At 45.7% G+C, this 23,447-nt stretch overlaps 1 long non-coding RNA gene across 2 annotated transcripts; it reads right to left on the bottom strand.

Moving 5' to 3' along the window:
• Window positions 1-852: 852 nt before the first annotated feature.
• LOC136609525 (uncharacterized) lies at window positions 853-14,441 on the bottom strand. 2 transcript variants are annotated; one of them, XR_010790053.1, is made up of 2 exons: window positions 14,423-14,441; window positions 853-1,253 (listed from the first exon to the last, which is right to left on the bottom strand). It is a non-coding gene; the product is annotated as an uncharacterized lncRNA (long non-coding RNA). The 2 variants fall into 2 exon arrangements; XR_010790052.1 differs by lacking the exon at window positions 14,423-14,441 and adding an exon at window positions 14,260-14,406.
• Between the last annotated feature and the right edge of the window lie 9,006 nt (window positions 14,442-23,447).

Raw genomic sequence — 23,447 nt, 5'->3', positions numbered from 1 at the left:
TCGGCCGTTACAAACAGCCTTTGACAAAGGCTGTTTGTAACGGCCGAAACGTTGCGTGATTACTGAAGATGGAATAAAGATTTTGATACCTGTTTTACTACACTTGAACGTTCCTGCTGCCATTTTTGGATAATGTCCCTGTTTATTAGTTCTAATCTGCTGCGGTGCCCCATCTCTTTGACCCTGCCAGCTGTAAACACGATTCTGATTATAGTCTTCCAGATCTTGGAACCACTTACTCCTCTTCGTGTGTTCCAAGTCCTCTTTATATTTTCTCAGTAAATCATCTCTTTTCTTGCAACGCATATCCCAGTCTTGGGGGAAAACTGATTCCTTGAGTTGTCTTTCTGTTACTGCAGCCCTCTCTCTGCAGACAGTGACTTCTTCTCGTAAAAATTCAATATTGAGTTAGCATGATGTCTAGAGCAAATTTATTGCAGATTGCTTCAAATTTAGAAACAGCAGGTAGGAGGAGTAATCATGGGCTGTTTGTATTGGATGAGAGACAAGTGCATTTTATTATTTAAGGTGGGGGGAAGAAGTAAGGTGCATGCTTGATAAAGACCAGGTAATGGTCGAAACGTCGCTGCCTGTACTTTCCATTTTATGGGATTGAAATAAAGGATTATTCTTATCATCTCCTGGTCTGCTGCTGATCCTCTTTGCATCTTGGCTGTCTGATATGAAAAGGTTGGTACACCTTTCTGATCCACTTGGCAGGAGTCTCCTCCCCATGATTGGGTATTGAAAACGGTGTTGCAGGTGTCAGGGAAATTCCAAGTACAGCACCAATCAGGCCCACCCCAATGCCCCGCTGCCGGCGGTAAAGAAGGGACACCACACACGGAGGTCTGGTATAGTTCCTCACACGGGGACATAACTGCGCACTTTATTACAGATTACATGGGATCTTATACCCTTTGGTCTCATCACTAGGAATGGGTAATGGTCTCATTGGCTCAAATCCACCGCATAACCATATATGTAAAGTCCGCAGCTGCGCCTGAGGCACTGGAGGTCATATGCATAGTTGAACGGTCTTCATCTTGATAAGGCATACTTGGTCTCTGGCCTATGTACAGAAAATCACGTATTCAATTAACTCCAGTGCAAAGAATCACGCACTCAATTCTGAGAAAGCAGCTAAGCTTGCATTCTTCATCTCTCTTTTCTCCTTCATTTAAACCTTCATCCTTCATCTAGTTTCTTTGGATATTCTTTCTCTGTTTGCCTTGCAAAGCATCTTGGCATATCTGATATAAGGCAAAGTATTAAGTTTTTCATAGAGTTAGTATACATATAAAAAGAAAGGCACATAATTATATATATATAAAAAAATATATATATATATATATTCCAGTGTTTTCTTTTCTACCTACAAGGATATATATATATATATATATATATATATATATATATATATTTCCTTCTCACAGGGATCCTTGTGATTACGATATTCTGTTTCATAGCGGGGATGCGTATGAAAATGCTGCCTTTACGCAATGCTTTACATATGGACAACGTATCGTACACAGCCTATAAAACCGTATAGGGATCCTGCTGCAGGTGTACGCATAGAAATAGCAGATATTGTGATCTATTTCTCGTGCGGATCGATATGCAGTGTCTACAGACCAGTGTGCATGGATCAATGAAAGTCTGTTGACTTTCATTGCTTTCTTATAACTGCGTATCATGTGTAACACCCCAGATGAACTTACTGTAGGTATGGCCAGAGGCCTAAACTTTGTCACGGTGAAGCCACACACTAATTAGACACTCCGGATAAAGGCGCAGAAATAACAGAGACAAGTCCAGTTTAGTTTAGTAATCTGAGAGTGAGCAGATTTACTAACTTTGGTATTTTGCAACAACAGGTTAACTTTACAATTCTCTGAAGACGTATTTAGAGTAGCTATTGAAGAATGCAGTAAGAAACAAGCAAGATACAGTAATGTTGAACTGATGATACTCTAACTTCAACGCTCTCACTTATTTTCCTGAAGATTTGATTTATTAGACAATTTCCCCACTAGTGAATTCAGATGAAACAATTTAGTTAGATTTGACTGTAGGATTTGATGAAGTAGAGGGACAAGTGGCTGTATGGCTAATCCTGGCTTCACCAGGTAACTATAAATCACTGTTGGATGAAGATGGACCTATGAAAGGATCTTCTGTGTTCTCTGCTGTAAGATGCCAAGGGAGTGGGTTAATCACCACACTCTACCTTGGGAAAACAATAACTGCTAAAGTAGTCCTCCTTGCCAACTACGGAACTGCAACCTCTATTTACTCACTCCTGCCTGAGTCTGCCTAACTGCTCTGTGTCACTTCCTTTTATAGCCCCTCTTTCTTCCTGCACTCTTGCATAGGGAACTATATCTTTGCTTCCCAGCCCTTGGACTCTGCACCAGTAAGATTAAACCTGACTGTCAGCCAATGAGAGACCAGCTGACATCAGGGTTGAGTTCTATTAGAGCAGAAGGGAAGACACAGGGTTTCTCCCACAGATGGCACCTTCTGGATCCAGGGATGGCATCCAGACAGGTGGGACAGGACAAGTGTACTATGAGTGTTCTGTAAAACCTGCTGGGCCACTACAGCTCCACCCTACATAGCTCTTCATCCCAGAGGCACAAAGAAAATGCATAACATCTTTTTTTTTTTATTGAATCTGTTTTTATTACGTTTTTCAGTTTTACAATATACAGTATAACATCTTCAGACAACAAAGGGCTGATCACAATCGTAATACACAGTTTTAGGTTCATAGGATATTAGATAGATCAAAAGACTGTGCAGCATTTTAACAAATAACAGGGTAATTGATAGGCTGAAGAAAGATTTTAACTCTGCCATATCAGAACAATATGTGAGTATCTCATTAAACTAAAACCTTGTAGCAAACATTACGAGACAGGACAAAGACACAGACAAAACAAAACAAGACAAAGACAGGGGGGGGGAGAGGGTAGCAGGGGGGAATTTGGGTGTTTTGTAAGGGTGCATCTGGCGGTACCTATGTCTTGAAGATACGTAGTTAGGCTAAGTAGAAAAAATGTCGAGGAGTCTCAACTCACGCCAGGAGAACCAGGTTTTAATGAACTTATCATATGTGTTGTTGTGCCAGCTTGATAGCTCCTCCAGGTTGTAGATCGTGTCTTTGTCTCTCCATTGTATCAGAGAGGGGGGTGCCTCGCGTTGCCAGTAGAGAGGGATCAGAGCCTTTGCAGCGTCTATCAGGAGAGCTATCAACTTATCTCTGTTAGGGTGAAATGATGAGGATGGCCTCCAGAGGAACACTATGTCCGGCGTGAGTAAAAATCCTGGTTTTATCTTTACCAGGACCTTCCCCACCCCCTCCCAGAAGGGTCTCAATCCTTCGCATGTCCACCAGATGTGAAGGTACGATCCTACCTCCCTCTTACACCTCCAGCAGCAGTCCTGAGAAGCTAATTTGTATGCTGAGAGCCATTGCGGAGTCCTGTACCACCTGACCAGGAGTTTATAGTGGGATTCTTGAGCGAGAATGCAAGGAGATAAGCCGAGTGAGGTGTTCAGGACCGCTTTAATTTCATTAGGGGAGAGAGTTAGGTTCAGTTCCTTTTCCCATGAGGTGATAAATGTAGGTTTTGTTGGATTATGGGGAGTGATAAAGTGTTTCCTTATCAGGGAGATTTTCCTTTTGCTTGGCATAATGTGCTTAAGTGTACTTTCGAAAGGGGTCAAGGGTCTAGCTGTACCATGGCTCTTAAGAAAGTCTCCTAATGTCTTGGACACTGAAGCAAGAGTAAGGAAGGAGGGGGACCAGCTCGGAAGCAGTCTTTGTGGGATCTCCGAGGGGGGTATGTGAGCTAGCTCCTGCAGATCTCCGATTTTGTGGTCCCGGAATTTCGCCCAGATTGAGGCATTACATGAGTCAGATGGTAAATCTAACAGTTTATGAATAGTGCTTAACGGGAAAATTGGGGATGGATTTGGGGCTAATTCCTTCTTCACCGTGTCCCACATCTCGCAAGGTCCTCTCAAAAGGGGGCAGAAGTCCCTTTGTCTATAGTTGTTTCTGCTCGGATACCATAGATCCTCCAAAAGCACCCCACCGTGCCTGATCAAGGCTAGTTTAGGAAGCAGATTGTTTTTAGCCGGAAGGACTAAGTCCAGCCAGTGGCTCAGCTGCGAGGCCCTATAGTAATCGAGTATGTTAGGGAGTCCTATTCCACCCTCCGATTTCCTCTTAATCATTAGGCTGTAAGCCAGCCTTGGTCTTTTGTGCCTCCATACATATGCCGCGAAGGCTGAGCGTAGAGACCTAAAAAAACTGCTCGGAAGGTGTATAGGAAGCATCCTAATTTTGTATAAAATTTTTGGAAGGACATAGGATTTCAAAATGTTTCTCCTACCGAACCAGGACATAATTGGTAAGTCGTATTCGGTCAGTAGCTTCTTCACCTGATCCAACAGAGGAGTGAAGTTTACCTCGTATATGTCTTTGGTTTTCTTTGGTATTTTTATACCAAGATAGTCCAGAGAAGTCTCCGACCACGCAAAGGGAAATGTTGTTCTAAGTATTTCGCAACGAGAAACGGGGATGGAGATGTTGAGAACAGTGGATTTATTAAAATTTATTTTAAAATTTGAAATAGTTCCAAATGCATTTAGTATCTCGACTAGCCTGGCAAAGCCTTTTTCGGGGTTGGTTATGAGAAAAACTATGTCATCCGCGAAAGCCGCAGTGGACAAAGTGTCTTCTCCTATGTTTAGGCCTTTAATGTCCGGGTCCTGTCTGATCTGTGTCAGGAGGGGCTCAAGTGTCAGTATGAAAAGTGAGGGGGAGAGAGGGCAGCCCTGGCGAGTGCCGTTTTTAATGTCAAACGGGAGTGATAAAACTTCGTTAACCCGAAGTCTAGCGTGGGGGGACTCATACAGCGAGAAAATGGCGGACACAAACTTCTCTGGGATATTGTAGTTAAGTAGCGTGCTTTTCATGTAGTTCCAGCTAACTCTATCAAATGCCTTCTCGGCGTCGGTTCCTACGAAGGCTAACGGAATGTTTTGGGTCCGTGCATATCTCGCCGCATAGAGGAGCCTGTGGCAGTTGTCTTTACCCTCTCCCCCCCCCCACGAAGCCCGCCTGTTCTCCACTGATCAGAGCAGGTATGAATCTATCCAACCTTCTAGCCAATAACTTCGCCCACAGCTTGACGTCCTGGTTGATGAGAGATATGGGCCTGTAACTCCCACAGAGCGCAGGATCCTTATTTTCTTTGGGAATTAATGCTATATGTGCCTCCTGCGCCTGTTTGGGTAGTTTGGACCCTGAAAGAAGTGCATTGAACAGGTCCGTCAATCTGGGGGTCAAAGCCGACTCGAAAGTCTTATAGTATGTCAGGGTTAAGCTGTCAGGTCCTGGGCTCTTATTGGGTGGACAGGAGGCTATTAGCTCTTTTATCTCCGACTGTGTCACAGGTTCAAGTAGATCATTAACTTCTTCTCTTTTTAGTTTTGGCAAGGTGAGGCGGCTTAGGAAGGAGTCAATTTGCTCCTTAATTTTGTGTGTCGGGTCCTCTGGGAGTTGTCTCTGCAGATTGTACAGATCCGTATAAAAAAGTTGGAACTGATCGGCTATGGCTTTGGATGAAGTTACTATTGTATTAATCCCAGTTTTGATGGCATGGATTGTACTTTTGGCCCGTGCTTTCTTAATTAAAGCAGATGTATATTTGCTACCTTTATTGCCTTGTGCGTAAATAACATGTTTCCTATAGAGGTGCTTTTTATTAAATTTAGAATCCAAACACAGTCGAAGATCTTTCCTTAGCTCTGACAGTTTATCTATGAGGGAATTAGTTTGCGAAAGCTTTGCTAGCTGTTCTATCCTAGCTATTTGCGCCAATTTATCATCTATTTCTTTTTGTTTTATTTTTTTTGTTCTAGAGCCCAAAGCGATGAGCAGGCCTCTAACGTAAGACTTATGGGCCTCCCACACCATGGGCAATTCTACCTCTCCTCCCGCGTTGAGTTGGAAGTATTCTTCAATTTGGCTGGTTAGTTTTATGGTCTCTTCCTTTGAATCGAATAGAGTAGCATTAAGCCTCCATCTCCATTCCTTGGGGGTTTGCCGTAGAGCGCGTAGAGTTATGTGTACCAGTGCGTGATCGGAGACTGTCATCGAACCCACCTCGGCACCCACCAAATCCTTGAGAAGCTTAGATGAGACGAACAGGTAATCAAGTCTCTGATAGGATAGGTGGACATGGGAAAAGAAGGAGTAATCCTTCGTTGTTGGTTATAGAAGTCTCCAAGCGTCCACCAAGCCCATATCATGTAGGCATTTATTGAGTCTTCTCAGTCTCAATCTAGGTAAATGAGAACGCCCGGTGGAAGAATCGAGTATGGGATTGAGGGTGGCGTTAATGTCTCCTCCCAATATAATATGTCCCTCTGCGAAGTGTTTAAGTACTTCTAACTGGGAGACTAACCAGGGGACCTGGTCGGTGTTGGGGGCATACAAATTTGCAATTGTGATTTGTTTGTTGTTGATGGTCCCTTTCAGAAACATGACCCTTCCCTCACCGTCAGGGTACTGCGAGTTGCAGATGAAACTGAGGGTTTTGTGAAAAAATATTGAGACCCCCCTGGAGGATGAGGTGGTGTAAGTGCTGTGAAAGCTCTGAGCAAATTGTTTACCTGGCAACGCGAAGCACCTGTCCCCCTTGTAGTGGGTCTCCTGGAGGAGAAGGATCTTTGTGGCGTATCTTTTGAGGAGTAGAGACACTCCATGTCGTTTTTCTGGCGTGTTGAGGCCTCGCACATTAAAAGAAGTTATCTTCAAGTCATCCATGTCGCCCTGCTTACTGGAAAGAGGTGTAAGAAAAAAGATTGTTTAGTAGAGATTCCGGTCTTGTATTGAAGCCTTCTTACCAGACAAGATATAGAAGCGAACAAATGGAGGGGTGGGGGTGAGAACCAAGGTAAGTGCAAAGGGAGGTATACACCAGGGAGTAAGAGACACAGAAAAAATGGTAGTTACACAGACAGACAATTAAAACAATACAATATATGATAATAAGAGAAAATTGTATAAAACTCTTGTTGTTAGGTGTATGAGTTACAACAAGCAGCTCACCAACAGCACCTAAGTACTTGAATAGAATGAACTTACGGCCTGGTCCGATAAGCACGGTCAAGGACCCTTGCTAATGGTGGGGAATCAGGCAGGGGGCTGGTATATCAACCAGCAAAGATGAGTGGGTACCAAAGAGAAAAGCAACACAATCACGGAGTTAACATTACCATATCTATGGCTGAAGTTTTAAATAGCCGGAGACCTTAAAGGTCTTGTAAGGAACTATAAGGGCTAGAGAAAGACATCTCCTCAAATACTCAGGAAAAAGTTAAGCGTGCCCACTGCCTCCTCTATAGCCCGGACAGTTTAAAAAGGCCAAAGGGGTCAGGCTCCACCAACACACTCAAATCAGCAGAGTCGACTCTTCAACTGGTGCAACTAGCAGTAAAATAGAGTCGGGAATATGATAATGTCCACAGGTGGTGGTAACCCTCATCTTCTCAGGGGGAGAAATTTTATCAAACCTCATGTGGATTCAGGTGTCCATCGTGTCCATTTCTTCTCTGGACTTCTTTTTTCTCCCTTTGGGTGATTTTTGGTTGCAAACCGGTGTCCAGCCTCCAGTAGCAGGTAGACTGGAAAATGTAGGGAGGTCGGGTAGAGGCAACCAGCTCGGGATTTCAATAGGTGAAATGTCCAGTAGCTGCCAGCATTGTTGGAGGTCTCCAGGAGAGCGGATGTTGATTTTTTGACCCGCGTGGGTTATCCCCAACCCGAAGGGGAACAACCACGCGTATCTTATTCCTTTTTCTTTGAGGACCTCCAGAAGGGGACGCATCAATCGCCTTTTGAGCAGAGTGGAAGGGGCCAGATCTTGATAGAATTGAAGCGGGGTGTCGCCATAGCAAAGGTCTTTGTGTTGCCTTGCTGCCTTTAAAATTGCCGCGGCGTCAGGAAATGAGAGCAATTTACAGACGACATCCCTGGGAGGGTCCGAGGGCGGGGGAAGGGATCTGAGTGCTCGATGAATGCGCTCAATAGTGATGCCAGAAGCTCTTTCCTCTCCCAGTAGTAGACTGAAAAGTTCTTTGGCTATTTTCATTAGGCAGTCAGACGCCCAGGACTCTGGGAGCCCTTTAATGCGGATATTGTTGCGTCTGTTTCTGTTTTCGATGTCTTCTTGTTGTAACAGGGCTTTGTTGATCTGGTCATGATGCTCTCTCAGAGTTTTTTCCAACTCAAGCGAGTGAGTTGTTAAAGAGGTGGTTGTCGCCTCCAATTCTTCCACCCTGCGGCCCATGAGTCGGAGGTCTTCTTTAATTTCTCCCAGATCTGTTTTTAAGGGTTGCAGTGCTTGGGAGAACAGCTCTTTCATAAAACCTTTGGAGACCTTTTCTCCTTCTTCGCCATCTGTGGATGCCCCATCCTCTCCATCCCTGTTGTTGTATGAAGTGCTCTCCTGGGCCTGCGCCATCTTGGAGGGAGGTCGTGGAGAGCGGGTGCTCCGGTCTTTGAGGTATCTTTGCATATCTGCCTGATTTTTGTGTGGTCCAGGGGTGCTCTGAATGTCTCCCCCTCTTCCTCTGCCAATCTTCCCCATTCCTGGATTAGAAGCAGCTGTAGGTCAGGTCCCGAGGGTGCCGCTCAGACGGGCCTCTGCATTCAGCACTCCATCCTACTCAGGAGTCCGAACAGGATAAATAAAAAATTTATAATGCGGCAGACTTGTATCAAGAGTCCTTGAAATTGTATTATTGGGAGACCTGCATGAAACAGTTCTGGAAAAATTAGAGCGAAGCTCTGCAGAGTGCTTGCTGTACTGAGGGTCAGTAGGCTGTCTGTGGCTACGATGTGTTGCTGCGTAGCGGCAAAAAAATGTTTGTGAGGTGAAATAGAGGCAAATTGCTTCTATATTCCCCAGAGGAGAAAAATTGTGTTTATAGTGGAGCTAGGTAACCAGCTCCGAAAAAAATTAGGGTAGCACCCTCTTCTATATTCCTGTACACTGCAAAGTGGTAGTTTCAGCTTTGTCTGAGGGTTCTTTCTTGCAGCTAGTACTTCTGCTCCCCTTCACGGCTGCAGACTTAGTAGGGGGAGAGAGATGGCGGGAGATTCGGGCGGGAAGACTGGTCTTGTGGAGTGATGCAGGGGAACAGAGTGGGAATGGTGTTCCTTGTGGCTCGGGAAGAGTTCTATTCTGGGTGGATGGGTTCCCGGAGGTCCCCTTTACTCACTGTCCAGTGTGCTGGCTGATGCTCCTCTCCGAGCCGGCTGCCGCTGCTTCCGAACGCGGGGTTGTGAAGGAAGCACCCTGTGAGCTGTCACTGTAGCGGAGCTCACCTCCGTTCTTCTCTGCAGGCTCCGTTCCCAGCAGAAAGCACACCAACAGTTAGAATTGACGGCTGATGAGCGCTCCTCTGCCCTGCCGCACACCTTCCACTCACAAGGACCAGACCGAGGCTCCGTGAAGGAGCTGTGCCCCGATACTCCCGCCTCACCGATTTTGCGGGGAAATATCTCCAAATGCTCCTCGCACTGCAGGGAAGCTTGTCCTGATGTTGTTAGGCACAAATGCTAGCCCAAAAAGCCTCCAAAGTCGCGTTAAGCTCCTAATGGCTCCGGAGCACAGTCTCCATGCAACTTCCCGCTCTGCAGGCTTGGCCACGCCCCCGAAAATGCATAACATCTGATGCAATAAAGACATAAGAAATGTACTGTATGGTAGCCAACTTGTAAGGAAGGGAATTTTTGAGGTTAAGCAACAAATATGGCACAACACAAACTTGGAGTCCTGTGCAAGGTTTAGCATGTACATCCTGGAAGAAAACATGGAAAAACAACTACATGCCTCCCCTTCCCCTCTCTACTGGCTCCCCTACACATTCCACTTTGCCTATCGTATACATCTTCTGCCCCTGTACCTCCTTCCCACCCCTCTCCCCGGTTGTTTCCAAATTACTAAATATCACATGTAATTGTCACTGTTTGTGTTCCCCCTTGCCTAATTTCCTGCACCTGCACCTCCCGTATAATCCCCACCCCGTTTGTTGCCAAATACTTGTACACCACATGTAATTGTCATTTTGTTTGTGTTATCCCATGCTTGAAAGCGCTGCGGGATACGTTGGTGCTATAAAAATAAAGACTATTATATTAGACGCGCTTGCGCAGAAGGGACTTCCGCCTTCGGGTCTGTCCGGCAGCAGCGACGTTCTGGCTCCGCCCCTTCTACGCATCATCGCGTAGCTCCGCCCCGTCACGTGTGCCGATTCCAGCCTCCCGATTGGCTGGAATCGGCACACGTGACGGGGCAGAGCTACAAGATGACGCGTAGAAGGGGGCGGAGCCAGAACGCCGCTCGTGCCAGACCGAGCCGAAGGCAGAAGACCTTTCTGCGCAAGCGCGTCTAATCGGGCGATTAGACGCTGAAGTTAGACAGAGCCATGGAGACGGGGACGCCAGCGCAGGGAAGGTAAGTGAATAACTTCTGTATGGCTCATATTTAATGCACGATGTATATTACAAAGTGCATTAATATGGCCATACAGAAGTGCTTAACCCCACTTGCTTTCGCGAGACAACCCCTTTAATAAAAGGTGAGGAGGTGTTGCATTGTATATTAGGAAAGCATACATTTCCAGAGATTTAAGCTTCAGAGCATGGTAGTTCTGTAGAAACCATTCGGGTAAGAATACAAGGAGAGAACAGAAAGGGCAGCATTGTGGGCTTTTTCTATAGGCCACCTGGACAAGCAGAGATATGGATGAACTCTTTCTACATCAGATGGCCAAGTTCTCAAAAAAGTACAAGATGGTGATCATGGGAGATTTTAACTACGGTATACAGACATTTGTTGGAAATCTCTCTAGCAAAAGTAATGGGTCCAACAAATTCTTACGTATCTGTTTTTTCTCAGAAAGTAAATGCAACATCAACTTATCTCCCGGTGCTATTGGGGGAAAAAATAATCCAGGCTATCTATATGAAGAGAGATGGTGAGGGAACATTTAGCTAACCTAAATGAATTCAAGTCTCAAGGTCCAAATGAAAGAAGTGGAGGTAATTGTTCAACCAGTGTAACCTTTGAAAATTTTCGGAGAACAGGAGAAGTCCCAGGAGATTGGAGAAGGGCAAATGTTGTCCTTATCTTCAAAAAAGGCAAGAAAGTGAACCAAATTACAAGTCTGTGAGCTTGACTTCTATTCTAGGAAATATTCTTGAACAAATTATTAAATTGCATGCATGCAAGTACTTAAATGAGAAAGGAGTTATTAACCAGAGCCAGCAAGGGTTTGTAACAAACAAGTCATGCCAAATAAATCTAACTTCTATGACAGAATTACTCACTGGGTTGATCAAGGAAATGCAGTATCTGATATCCTGCTTATTAAAAAAAACCTAAAGATGGCATCAACAAAGAAACTGTTAGGTGGATTCACCACTGGTTGAGTGATTGTACTCAGAGTGGGCATAAATGACTGCACATCCAACTGAAAGAATACCTTAAGTGGGGTACCACAAGGCTCTGTCCTAGGCCCAGTGTTCAACATTTTTATAAAATGATCTAGATAAAGGTATGGAAAGGAAACTGATCAAATTTGCAGACGACACAAAGCTAGGAGGGATAGTTAACATTAGAGAAAAGAGAGGGGATTCAAAAAGATCTAGACAAGCTTGAACAGTGGGTGGCAACTAACAGAATGGTATTTAACAAGTAGATATGCAAAGTCTTACATCTGGGCAAGGAAAATGGAAAAAGCACATACAGAATGGGAAGAATTGGGCTAAGCAGAAAGCAGCTGTGAAAAATACTTGGGTATACTAATAGATCATAGACTGAACATGAGTCAACAATGTGATGCAGCAGCCAAACAGGCAAAAACAATTCTAGGATGTATTAAGAGAAGCATAGAGTCTAGATCACCTGAGGTCATTATTCCCCTCTACTCTTCCTTAGTCAGACCTTATCTGGAATAGTGTCCAGTTCTGGGCACCTCACTTTATTTAAAAAAAAAAGACAGAGACTTGAGCAAGTTCAGAGAAGAATTACCAAGATGGTGAGCGGTCTGCAAATCATGTCCTATGAGGAACGGTTAAAGGATCTTGGAATGTTTAGCTTGAAAAATAGAAGGCTGAGAGGAGACTTAATAGGTGTCTTCAAATATCTGAAGGACTGTCACAGTGCAGTGGGATCAGCCCTATTCTCATTTGCACAAGGAAAGACTAGAAGCAATGGGATGAAACTGAAAGGGAGGAGACAAAGAATAAATATTAGAAAAAAACTGTTTGCCAGTGAGGATGACCCATGAGTGGAACAGGTTACAACGGGAAGTGGTGAGTTCTCCTTCAATGGAAGTGTTCAAAAAAAGGCTGGATAGACATCTATCTGGGATAATTTAGTGATCCTGATTTGAGCATAGGATTGGGCCCAGATCCCTGGAAGTCCCTTCAAACTACAATTCTAGGGATCCTCTTACACAGAACAGCTGCTGTTAATCATCATGTTGGTCAACCTTTGTCATATTTATATAAGCAAGTTATCTATATTATGGGAATGAACAATGATTATTACAATAGTTCATCCCCTAGAGCTGTCGTTGGTTGGCTGTAAATCCGTCCTTTTACACAGGAGACATGCAGCCGGCCAGTGCATATTTTTACTGTTTATAACAAGTTTTTCAGCTGAGGAAAAAGCGTTGGTACAACTCCTCTAAGCGAAAATTGCTTAGAGGGGTTGTACCAAGATTAGAAGTTATTGTCCATCAACAGGATAGGGTATAACTTGCCGATCTGTGAGAGTCTCACCACTGAGACCCAAGCCGATCTTGAGAACAGGGGTCCTATTTCCCCTGCCCTCCTCACTGCGAGGTAACTAGCACTCCAGTGGTACTGTGGAGTTAGCCAAGCGGCACCCAATATTTCCGTCAGCCACATTGAAACTAATAGAGTGCTGGCTGAGCGTGCGTGGTTGACACTCTGTCATTCTGACATCACTGCAGGGGGATAAGTGACCCCCACAGTGGCAGGCAGAGTGGGACATGGGAGTCCTATTTTCAAGATTCGCGGGGATCTTAGCAGTGAGTCTCCCACCCTTCAGCAAGTTATTCCCTGTCCGGTGGGCAGTGGAAAACTCATTTAATAATATAATTGCATTAAATGATTAGTTGCAGCAAACCCTAGACTGACTTTTTCAATAACTTTTTCTGTGTTATGCGGCAGTTTTAAAGTTTGCTGCAACTGCATTTAACATGTTAAGGGCAAAAACACATGGATGTATTTTTCTCCCCTTATACAGCTGTGATAGTCACGGCCGTATGACAGGGCAAAGCACAACCACTGAGCTCAATAGGAGTTCAGTGGTTTCATTTTCGCTGCTGAGATTTTTTGACCATGAATACTATGGCCAAGAAAAGATAGGACCTGCCCCATATTCCCTGCATGTACTGAATACATTGTACGGGGAAGATACGGCAATTCCTATCTTCCTGACTTTTTTTCAAACTCCTGTGCTCTGGTGCAGAGTTTGAACAGTCGGCGAGGGAGAAGAAATCTCCCTTGTTCAGGTGCAGCTACACTCAGTACTGCTTAGAGTAGTTGTGCCTACGGCAATGTGTTTTTACGCTCAGTATCAAGTTCAAGATTGCCATGTCTGTACATAGCCCAATGATCTGGGAAACAAATGCTTGGCGAATTTCGTACCCAATCCTTGGGTTGTGTAAAAGGCTGTTTACACTGGCAGACTTCCTACCCATAATGAGCACCAATCGACCACATAGCAAGTCCATCAATGCTCATCTAACTTTCAGATACAGTATATGCAGTAATCACGGTGAACATGAAAACAAATGATCATTAATACAATTGTTCGGCGATATACAGTTTGCTTAGTCACCAGCATGTCCCCCCTTTTTTTTTTATCAATGTTCCCCATTTAAACAAAATATCACCCCAACAGCGCCAAACAATTACCACACTGCAGCACAAACTGCAGCAGTATTTTACACCCCGGTTACTGGTGGCAGCAGCAATAAGACACAACATAATTAGAAGCAATCCAGATACCCTTTTCGCTGACTTTACAGCCAATGATGTGTTATTCTTCTCTAATCAACACCTTGCTGGCACACCGCCCTCTATAAGTACTATAAGAAAATCAGGGTAAAAGACAGATAAAATGACACCACACTTACCATAAATGTATATAATATCACAATTTTGATACAAGGCAATGGGGACACTCTTAAGATTTCTTTGCATGCATGCAAAGACCAGAAACAAATTTGCAAAGAGTAACGAACTGCAGCATCTAAGAGCAGTGATAGACCAACCTCCACTGAGACAATCTATACAGACCTGCTTGCAGTTTCATGCCTGTACACTTGTCAGCCCTCATAAAATATTTGTTTAAGCTAGAAAATGACATCCTGCAATTCAAGAAAGACTTTCTGAGAAACCTTGGTGACAAAAATGCAGAAGAGCAAGACCAACAACCCAAGAGATAAGCCAACTGAAATCTGAATGCGAAGAGCAGTACAAGATAGAGAAAATCTAAAAGCACAAACACGTCCCCAGACTAGGTAAAATGGGGGGTGCAGATAACATATATAGTAACACCCTGGGGATGACTCACCTATAGTATCGCCATCTTTTCATTCAGGATGGTTGACACCACGTGCAAAAAGACTCAGGAGACTCGAATTACTTGCAATTCAGGCTTCCACCAGCTTTATTCTGCACATCACAGCAAACAGTTCTGGTACATAAATGGTCTCAGAGTTCACTATCCACAGGGTCTCAGTCACTATCCCCCATTCAGGGAGTCTGGAGTGCATCCTCCTCTGTCTGACCTTTGTGATGGGCTCAGACTAGTCCACACAGACCTTAGGCTCCAAGTGCCCAATGGCGGAGGCTACTGCCCCTCTGTCTGGCTGGCAGCCAACTTCCCCCTGAGTGTGGCAGAAACTGACACAGTTACTTACTGTCACACCCACAGGTGTTCTCTCTCACTTCTGAACTAACATTCTGTGTACTGCCCTTCTACAATATATATTATACTAGAACCAATAGTAAGAAAATGAGAGGGAGGAGACATAAATTAGATATTCAAAAAAACTTTCTGACAGTGAGGATGATCAGGAGTTATTCAATCGAAGTCTTCAAACAGAGGCTGGACTGTATTGAGTAGGGCGTTGAAGCTGATGACCCCGGAGATCACTTTCAACTCTACCATTCTATGATTATATGATATGTATTATCTATATCATAGAGTGTCAGACTCCTGCGGTAATCACACTGGTACAGCTCTTGTGCCTACACAATTACCATGACATAAGTGTCTATCATAGAGGCGTAATACAAGCCTTTCTATGATATACATTCATGATCTGGCGGGGAAAGAGCTTAAAATGTTTTATTACGCAAAATAGTAAAGATAAAACACAAACATTTGATATCACCATTTTCATAATGTCTCACAGAATAATGGTAACATGACACTTAAGGCTGTGTCACAAAAGCATTTGGTCACATGCAGCTTTTGTACACGAGATGCAGTACCAATCTCTCATATACTCTAATGTTGCTGCTCACTGGAGTAGTGCAAAATATGCGTGCATAAAAAATGTCCTATCTTGGTGCCTATTACATGCATATACATGCCAAGGTAGGGTATGCTTATTGGTGGCATGCAGTAAGCATGCATGTCATTGCATTCTTGCTGCAAGCTTGTGTGCATATTTCTTGTGCGTGGCCCTCAGCTAATTACAGCCCTGTGAGCCCAGCCCTATACTGCTTGGTGAATTCTGTAAAAACTAAACCCAAAAATGCATACCTGTACACACCCATAGAGTAGCAAGAAAAAGTAAGCAAACCTTTGGAATTATCTGGATTACTAATGTCATGTGGTCTGATTGTTATCTACGGTAATCTACCTAATAGCAAACAGTTGAAGCATCATGATTTGGGACTGTTTTGGCGCCTCAGGGTCTGGATGCCTTTCTATCATTGAGGTAACAAAAGGTGAATGAAAGCATTTTACAGCAGAATGTCAGGGCCTCAAGCTGAAGACATGTTGGATGATGCAACAAAGAAATGACCTAAATTAAAGAATAGTTAAAAAGAAGAAAATGTGCGGTTTGGAAAGGCACAGTCCTGACCCTAACCCTATGCAGATGCTTTGACTTGAGCAAAAGAGGGCTTTGCAAGCAAGGCTTCCTAGAAATATTGCTGAACTTTAACACATGTACAGGGATGGTTTGTTCAAAATTCCCCCTCCATGATGTACAAATCATATTTGCAGCTACAGGAAATGTTTGATGGGGATGATTGTTGCAAAAGGGGATCTACAGGTTCTTAAAGGGAATGGGTCATCAGAAAATTACGTATTACTAGAGATGAGTGAGCACCAGAATGCTCGGGTGCTTGTTGCTCTAGTCGAACTTTTCGCAATGCTCGAGAGCTCATTTCGAGTAACAAACCCCATTGAAGTCAATGGGCGACTCGAGCATTTTTGTATGGGACCGATGCTCCGCATAGGTCATGACTTGTGAAACACTGGAAAACCTTAGAAAGGCATGGAAACATCACAGAACCAGATAGGGAAGGGCAGGGGCAGCATGCATGGCTGCATCTGAGGCTCCCAGGTCCCAATATTAAGCCAAAATCGGGGCAAGAGTCTGGCGTCACCCACCTAACAATTTTTACTTCGGACAAACCCTCATTAGCAAGGCACACCTTAGCTAAGCACCACACTACCTGCAACCAAGGGCAATCACTGTCTGCGGGTCACACCACTGCCTCTTCTCCTGGGTTACATGCTGGCATTGCTGTCCAACCCCCCCCCCCCGCACTATCCTGTGTCCACAGCACACACAAAAGTGTTCCTGCGCAGCGTTCAGCTGCCCTCATGCCACTCGCTCGCTTCATAGCCACACCACCCTCATGTCTATTTATAAGCGAGTACTGGATGAGGAGGAGCTGGAGGCACACACTGCAGAGAGTTGGCAGGGCCAGGCAGCGACCCTCTTTGAAAGTGTGGGCAATAGCCCACAATGCTGTTGAGAATTGATGATAAATTGACGTTCGATCATCATTCCAATCTCGTGCCACCTCCGTCGCAAAATTGTCAGGAGCCGCAAACGTGGGCATAAAGGGGACTGAGGTGCCCGCACTTCTACACAATGCAGCAATACTCTGTGTGGGAAGAATATTGGTAGGACCAGGGTCAGGCTCGGTTCCAGACTCCATCTTGTGTGACTCAAGGTGCCGCGAGTTGCATAGCAATGGGAAATCCATGTGTCCCCACACAATTCATTCTGTGTAGGTGTTAGATAGCTCAAAACCACAATGGAAAGTCTTTGAGTTCCTTGGGCTTGCCTATGCTGTCGGTGCACAAAGATGGTATTACACAAGAAGAAAATCAGAGCGCCCAAACATGGTAGAGTTTCACTCCGCCAAGGACCTCAGCCCACATTTCTACCCTAGTCAGTGTGTTTGTGCCAGACAGGTAAAACAACGCAATGGGAAATATTTGTGCACTCACAGCATAGGCGAGCCCAAGGAACTAAAGCATGCTATTACATATGAGGAAATCAGAGTGCCCAAACATGGCAGAGTTTCACCCTGCGAAGGACCTCGGCCTACTTTTCTGCCCTAGTCAGTCAGTGTCTTTGTGTACTCACAGCATAGGCGAGCTAAAGGAACCCAAGGAAAGTATTGAAAATGAAGCAATTACAGTGCCCAAACATGGCAGACTTTCACTCCACCAAGGACCTCGGCCTCTGCACACACCCTCAGCAATCGTGGGCATAAAGCGGACTCCGATGTTAGTACAGCTGTGAGCGTCTCAGTTACGGTTGCTTTCACCGCTCCAAAGACTGGATTAACCATGAAGTTCCACAGGCCCAAACTGGTGCAGTTGCATTTCCCCCAGGATATAGGCCTATGCCCATACCCTCAGCAATCGTGGGCATAAAGCGGACTCCGATGCTAGTACAGCTGTGAACGTCTAATTTAATTAGTTGCGGTTGCTTTAATCGCTCCAAAGACTGGATGAACCAGGAAGAAGTTCCACAGGCCAAACCTGGCGCATTTCCCCCAGGACATAGGCCTCTGTCCACATCCTCAGCAATTGTGGGCATAAAGCGGACTCCAATGCTAGTACTGCTGTGAACGTCTCATTAAATTAGTTATGGTTGCTTTCACCGCTACAAAGACTGGATTAACCATGAAGTTCCACAGGCCCAAACTGGTGCAGTTGCATTTCCCCCAGGATATAGGCCTATGCCCATACCCTCAGCAATCGTGGGCATAAAGCGGACTCCGATGCTAGTACAGCTGTGAACGTCTAATTTAATTAGTTGCGGTTGCTTTAATCGCTCCAAAGACTGGATGAACCAGGAAGAAGTTCCACAGGCCAAACCTGGCGCATTTCCCCCAGGACATAGGCCTCTGTCCACATCCTCAGCAATTGTGGGCATAAAGCGGACTCCAATGCTAGTACTGCTGTGAACGTCTCATTAAATTAGTTATGGTTGCTTTCACCGCTACAAAGACTGGATTAACCAGGAAGAACTTCCACAGAACCAACCTGGCGCAGTTGCATTTCCCCCAGGATATAGGCCTCTGCCCATACCCTCAGCAATCGTGGGTATAAAGTGGACTCTGATGCTAGTACAGCTGTGAACGTCTCATTAAATCAGTTACGGTTGCTTTCACCGCTCCAAAGACTGGATTAACCATGAAGAAGTTCCACAGGCCCAAACTGGTGCAGTTGCATTTCCCCCAGGATATAGGCCCATGCCCATACCCTCAGCAATCGTGGGCATACAGCAGACTACGATGCTAGTACAGCAGTGAACATCTCATTAATGCAGTAACGCTCCTTTTGTTTGGCCGAAACCAGTGCCTCAGATAACTGTGGTAACACGAGAGAAAATACATGTAGCCCAGTGCTGATTCCCTGACCCCAAGCAAGAGGAGGAGGTGGCATTATAAGGCCAAGAAACCATGGCCAGGACCCGCTATAGTCTGTGTGGGAAGTATGTGAGCGGGCCCTGGGTCAGGCTCGATCCCAGCCTCCACCTTGTGTGACCCAAGGTGCCTTGAGTTACATAGCAATTGGGAATCCATGTGTCCCCACACAATTCATTCTGTGTAGGTGTCAGATAGCTCAATCAACACTGCAGGGGGAAAGCCATCTGCACTCGGCACCTTACCCAAGTCAGTCAGTGTATTTGTGCCAGACAGGTAAAACACTGCTATGGAAAGTCTTTGTGCACCCACAGCATAGGCGAGCCCAAGGAAACTATTAAACATGAAGCAATTACAGTGCCCAAACATGGCAGAGTTTCACTCCACCAAGGGCCTTTGCCCACACCCTCAGCAATCCTGGGCATAAAGCGGACTCCGATGCTAGTACAGCAGTGAACGTCTCATTAATGCAGTGTGTCCCCACACAATTCATTCTGTGTAGGTGTCAGATAGCTCAACACCGCAAGGGGAAGTCTTTGAGTTCCTTGGGCTCACCTATGCTGTCGGTGCACAAAGATAGTATTACACAGGAAGAAATCAGAGTGCCCAAACATTGGAGAGTTTCACCCCGGCAAGGACCTTGGCCTCGGCCCACATTCCTGCCCTAGTCAGTCAGTTTATTTGGGCCAGATAGGTACACCGTGATGGGAAGTCTTTGTGCACCCATAGCATAGGCAGACCCCAGTAACATTTCTGCAGCAAAGGTATAGGCAGACCCCAGTGACATTTCTGTAGCAAAAGGTATAGGCAGACCCAAGTAATATTTCTGTAGTAAAAGTATAGACGGACCCCAGTAACATTTCTGTAGCAGACGTATAGGCGGACCCCAGTAACATTTCTGTAGCAAAATACAGGCAGGCCCCTGTAACATTTCTGTAGCAGAAGTATAGGCGAACGCCGGAAAAATTAGTTAGATAACAGTATAGACGAGAGACAGAAAAATTGGTGTACCAAGAGTACAAGTGTACCCCTGAAAAATTACTCAACCGCAAGGGCAGGTGAAACCCTGAAACATTTTTAAAAAAAATACAGCTTGCTGTTACTTAATTTGTAGCAGAGTCGGGAGGCAGCCCTGTGAAAGAATTGGTTTCTGTTAAAGTATCAATACTTTAGAAACTTTGAAAAATTGAAAAAACCTTTTAAGCAGAGCCTTTTGGGCCGCAGAAAAATTTGCAGTTCAGCGTGATGACATGCTGTTTTAGGAGTAGAAGTAGGAGAAGGAGGAGTAGTAATATCCGAGAGTGATTGACAAAGCTAATTGCCCCTTTTTTTCCGGTGATAGTGAATGCTTTTTTCTCCGGTTGCAGCAAAAAGAGTCTTTAGGTTCCGCTGCTCTCCGCTGGGGGTGAAGAGAAGTCTGGGGAAATCCAGCCTTTGTTCATCTTTATGAGTGTAAGCATGTCAGCACTAGAAGTTGACAGGCGGGTACGCTTATCCGTGATGATTCCCTCAGCTGAACTAAACACCCTCTCTGACAAGACGCTAGCGTCAGGGCAGGCCAGCACCTCCAGGGCGTACAGCACAGGTTCGTGCCATGTATCCAGCTTTGACACCCAATAGTTGTATGGAGCAGAGGCATCACAGAGGTCTGTGGTACGATTGGCTACATACTCCCTCACCATTTTTTTACAGTGCTCCCTCCGACTCAGCCTTGACTGGGAGTGGTGACACAGTCTTGCTGGGGAGCCATAAAGCTGGCAAAGGCCTTGGAGAGTGTTCCCCTGCCTGCGCTGAACATGCTGCCTGATCTCCGCGCCTCCCCTGCTAGTTGGCCCTCGGAACTGCATCTTCTGCCACTAGCGCTGTCAGATGGGAAGTTTAGCATCTCTTTTTCCATCAGTGCACTGTGGTATTGCATCACTCTCGTACCTCTTTCCTCTTCTGGAATGAGAGTGGAAAGATTCTCCTTATACCATGGGTCGAGAAGGGTGTACACCCAGTAATCCGTAGTGGCCAGAATGCGTCTAACACGAGGGTCATGAGAAAGGCAGCCTAGCATGAAGTCAGCCATGTGTGCCAGGGTACCAGTACACAACACATCGCTGTCTTTACTAAGAAGATGACTTTGAGGATCCTCCTCCTCCTCATCAGCCAATACACGCTGAACAGATGAGAGGCAAGCAGCATAGGTACCCTCTGCAGTGTGCCCAGCTGTCTCTTCCCCCTCCTCCTCCTCCCCCTCCAAAACGGCAATGTGCACGTTTAAAGCTTGTGCATGCGGGGGCGGGGTATTTGCGCTTTCACTCCAACGCTTGTTTTAGCGACAGCTAAACGATGCGCTGAGAGACATTGCTGGATGGCAGTGGAGGTGAGGGTGTGGGTGCAGGCCAGGAGGCGCTCGTGCCTGTGTCCTGAGAGGGGGATTGGATCTGTGTGGCAGGTTGGGGCACAGGGGAAGAGGCAGTGGTGTGATCCAGAGGCGGTGAAGGGCCTTAATCCCACCTTGTGGGGTGCTTGGCCATCATATGCCTGCGCATGCAGGTGGTGGTAAGGCTGGTGGTGGTGGCTCGCCGGCTGATCTTGGTGTGACACAGGTTGCACACCACTGTTCAACGGTCATCCGCGCTCTCACTGAAAAACATCCACACCTTTGTACACCTAGCCCTCTGCACGGAGGCTTGCCGCGAGGTGGTGCTTTGGGAACAGTTGGGGGATTCTTTGCTCTGGCCCTGTCTCTCCCCCTGGCCACCCCACTGTCTCTTCCAACCTGTCCTGCTGCTGCACTTGCCTCCCCCTCTGAAGCCCTGTCCTCAATAGGCTTAGCAAACCAGGTGGGATCAGTCACCTCATCGTCCAAAGGCTCTTCCTCCGAATCCTCTGTGCACTCCTCCCTCGGACCTGGAGCCCTTACTACTACCTCACTGACAGACAACTGTCTCTCATCATCATCCTCCTCCTGCTCCTCACCCACAAAGCTTTTGAGACAGTTACCAGACTGCTCTGTTTGTAATAAAGGTCTACCACGTGGACCCATAAATTGTGATATGAAACTGGGGACCCCAGAAATGTGCCTCTCTCCTAATCCCGTAGCAGCCGGCTGTGATTCACCTGGACCAGAAACTCGGCCTGTGCCCACACCCTCACTTGGACGTCCTCGACCCTTACCACTACTCCTCATCAGGGCGGATTAAGAATAGAGCAGAGGCCAAATAAATTACCCCACTGTACAGCATTGACAACTGTGGCTTAATTCACCGCACACAGAGACTTGTAGATAGCGGAGGCTCTATGCTGTGACTTGGAAAAAGGAATCCTGCTGTCTTGGGGTAATTTACTGCTCGCAGAGACTGGTAGATAAGAGGCTGTGTGGAGTGGGAGAAGACTCTAAAGCCAGTGGATAGTGCTGGTAACAGCGGTTATCTCAAGCCCCCCCAAGGAAAGGGCATTGTGAGATGCTCTGCACAGCAGCAGAGCTGAAATAGTTTGCAGTGGCCCCGATAATATTACAGTAGTGTTTAGCGGTGAGACCGCTGTCTAATGCACTGCAGACACAGAACGGTATAAACAAAGTCGCTTGCAGTAGGCTAGGAAATATTAGAGTGCAATTTCACAGTGAGAGCTGGTTGTATGGCACAGCAGCCTGAGAACACTATTACTGACAAGCTGCGAACAGGCCTAGGCCCTAGATGCGTAATACAAAAATGGATGCACTACAACTCCCAGCAGGCCACAACTAAAATGCACACGGTCAGATGTAGCCCAACGAAGGCGCTTTGGGGTTTTGTAAGACAGGATCCCACTCTAACACTTTCCTGAAAAAACTATTACTGAAAGGCTGCGAAGAGGCCTAGATGCATAATACAAAAATGGATGCACTACAACTCCCAGCCAGCCACAAGTATAATGTGCACAGTCAGATGTAGCCCTAAGAAGGAGCTTTGGGGTTTTTGCACGGAGGATATGGACTGCATGGTGTATATAACTTTCCCTATAGAAGTGGCTGTGCCCCAAGACTGTCTAATTCACTGCAAACAGAGAATGGTATAAATGAAGTCGTTCATAGCTGGCTAGGAATTATTTGAGTGCACTTTCATGGTGAGAGCTGGTTGTACGGCACTGCAGCCATAAAAAACTTTTACTGAATGGCTGCTAACATGCCTAGATGTGTAATACAAAAATGAAAGCACTACTACTCCCAACAGGCGCCAACTAAAATGCACACGGTCAGATGTAGCCCAAGAAGGAGCTTTGGGGTTTTTGAAGACAGGACCTACTCTAACACTTCCCCTATACTCTGCATAATACACTGCAGACCGAGAACGCTATAGATGAAATGGCCTGCACAGCCCGAGATGAAAAAAAAGAAAAAGGTGCACTACTGCTCCCAGCCAGCCACAACAGTAATGCA

The sequence above is a fragment of the Eleutherodactylus coqui genome, chromosome 1 (genome assembly GCF_035609145.1).
Source record: "Eleutherodactylus coqui strain aEleCoq1 chromosome 1, aEleCoq1.hap1, whole genome shotgun sequence".
In the NCBI taxonomy this organism is placed as follows: Eukaryota; Metazoa; Chordata; class Amphibia; order Anura; family Eleutherodactylidae; genus Eleutherodactylus; species Eleutherodactylus coqui.
The sequence above is the reverse complement of the archived record's forward strand: the minus strand, read 5'-3'. Positions and strand labels throughout refer to the sequence as shown.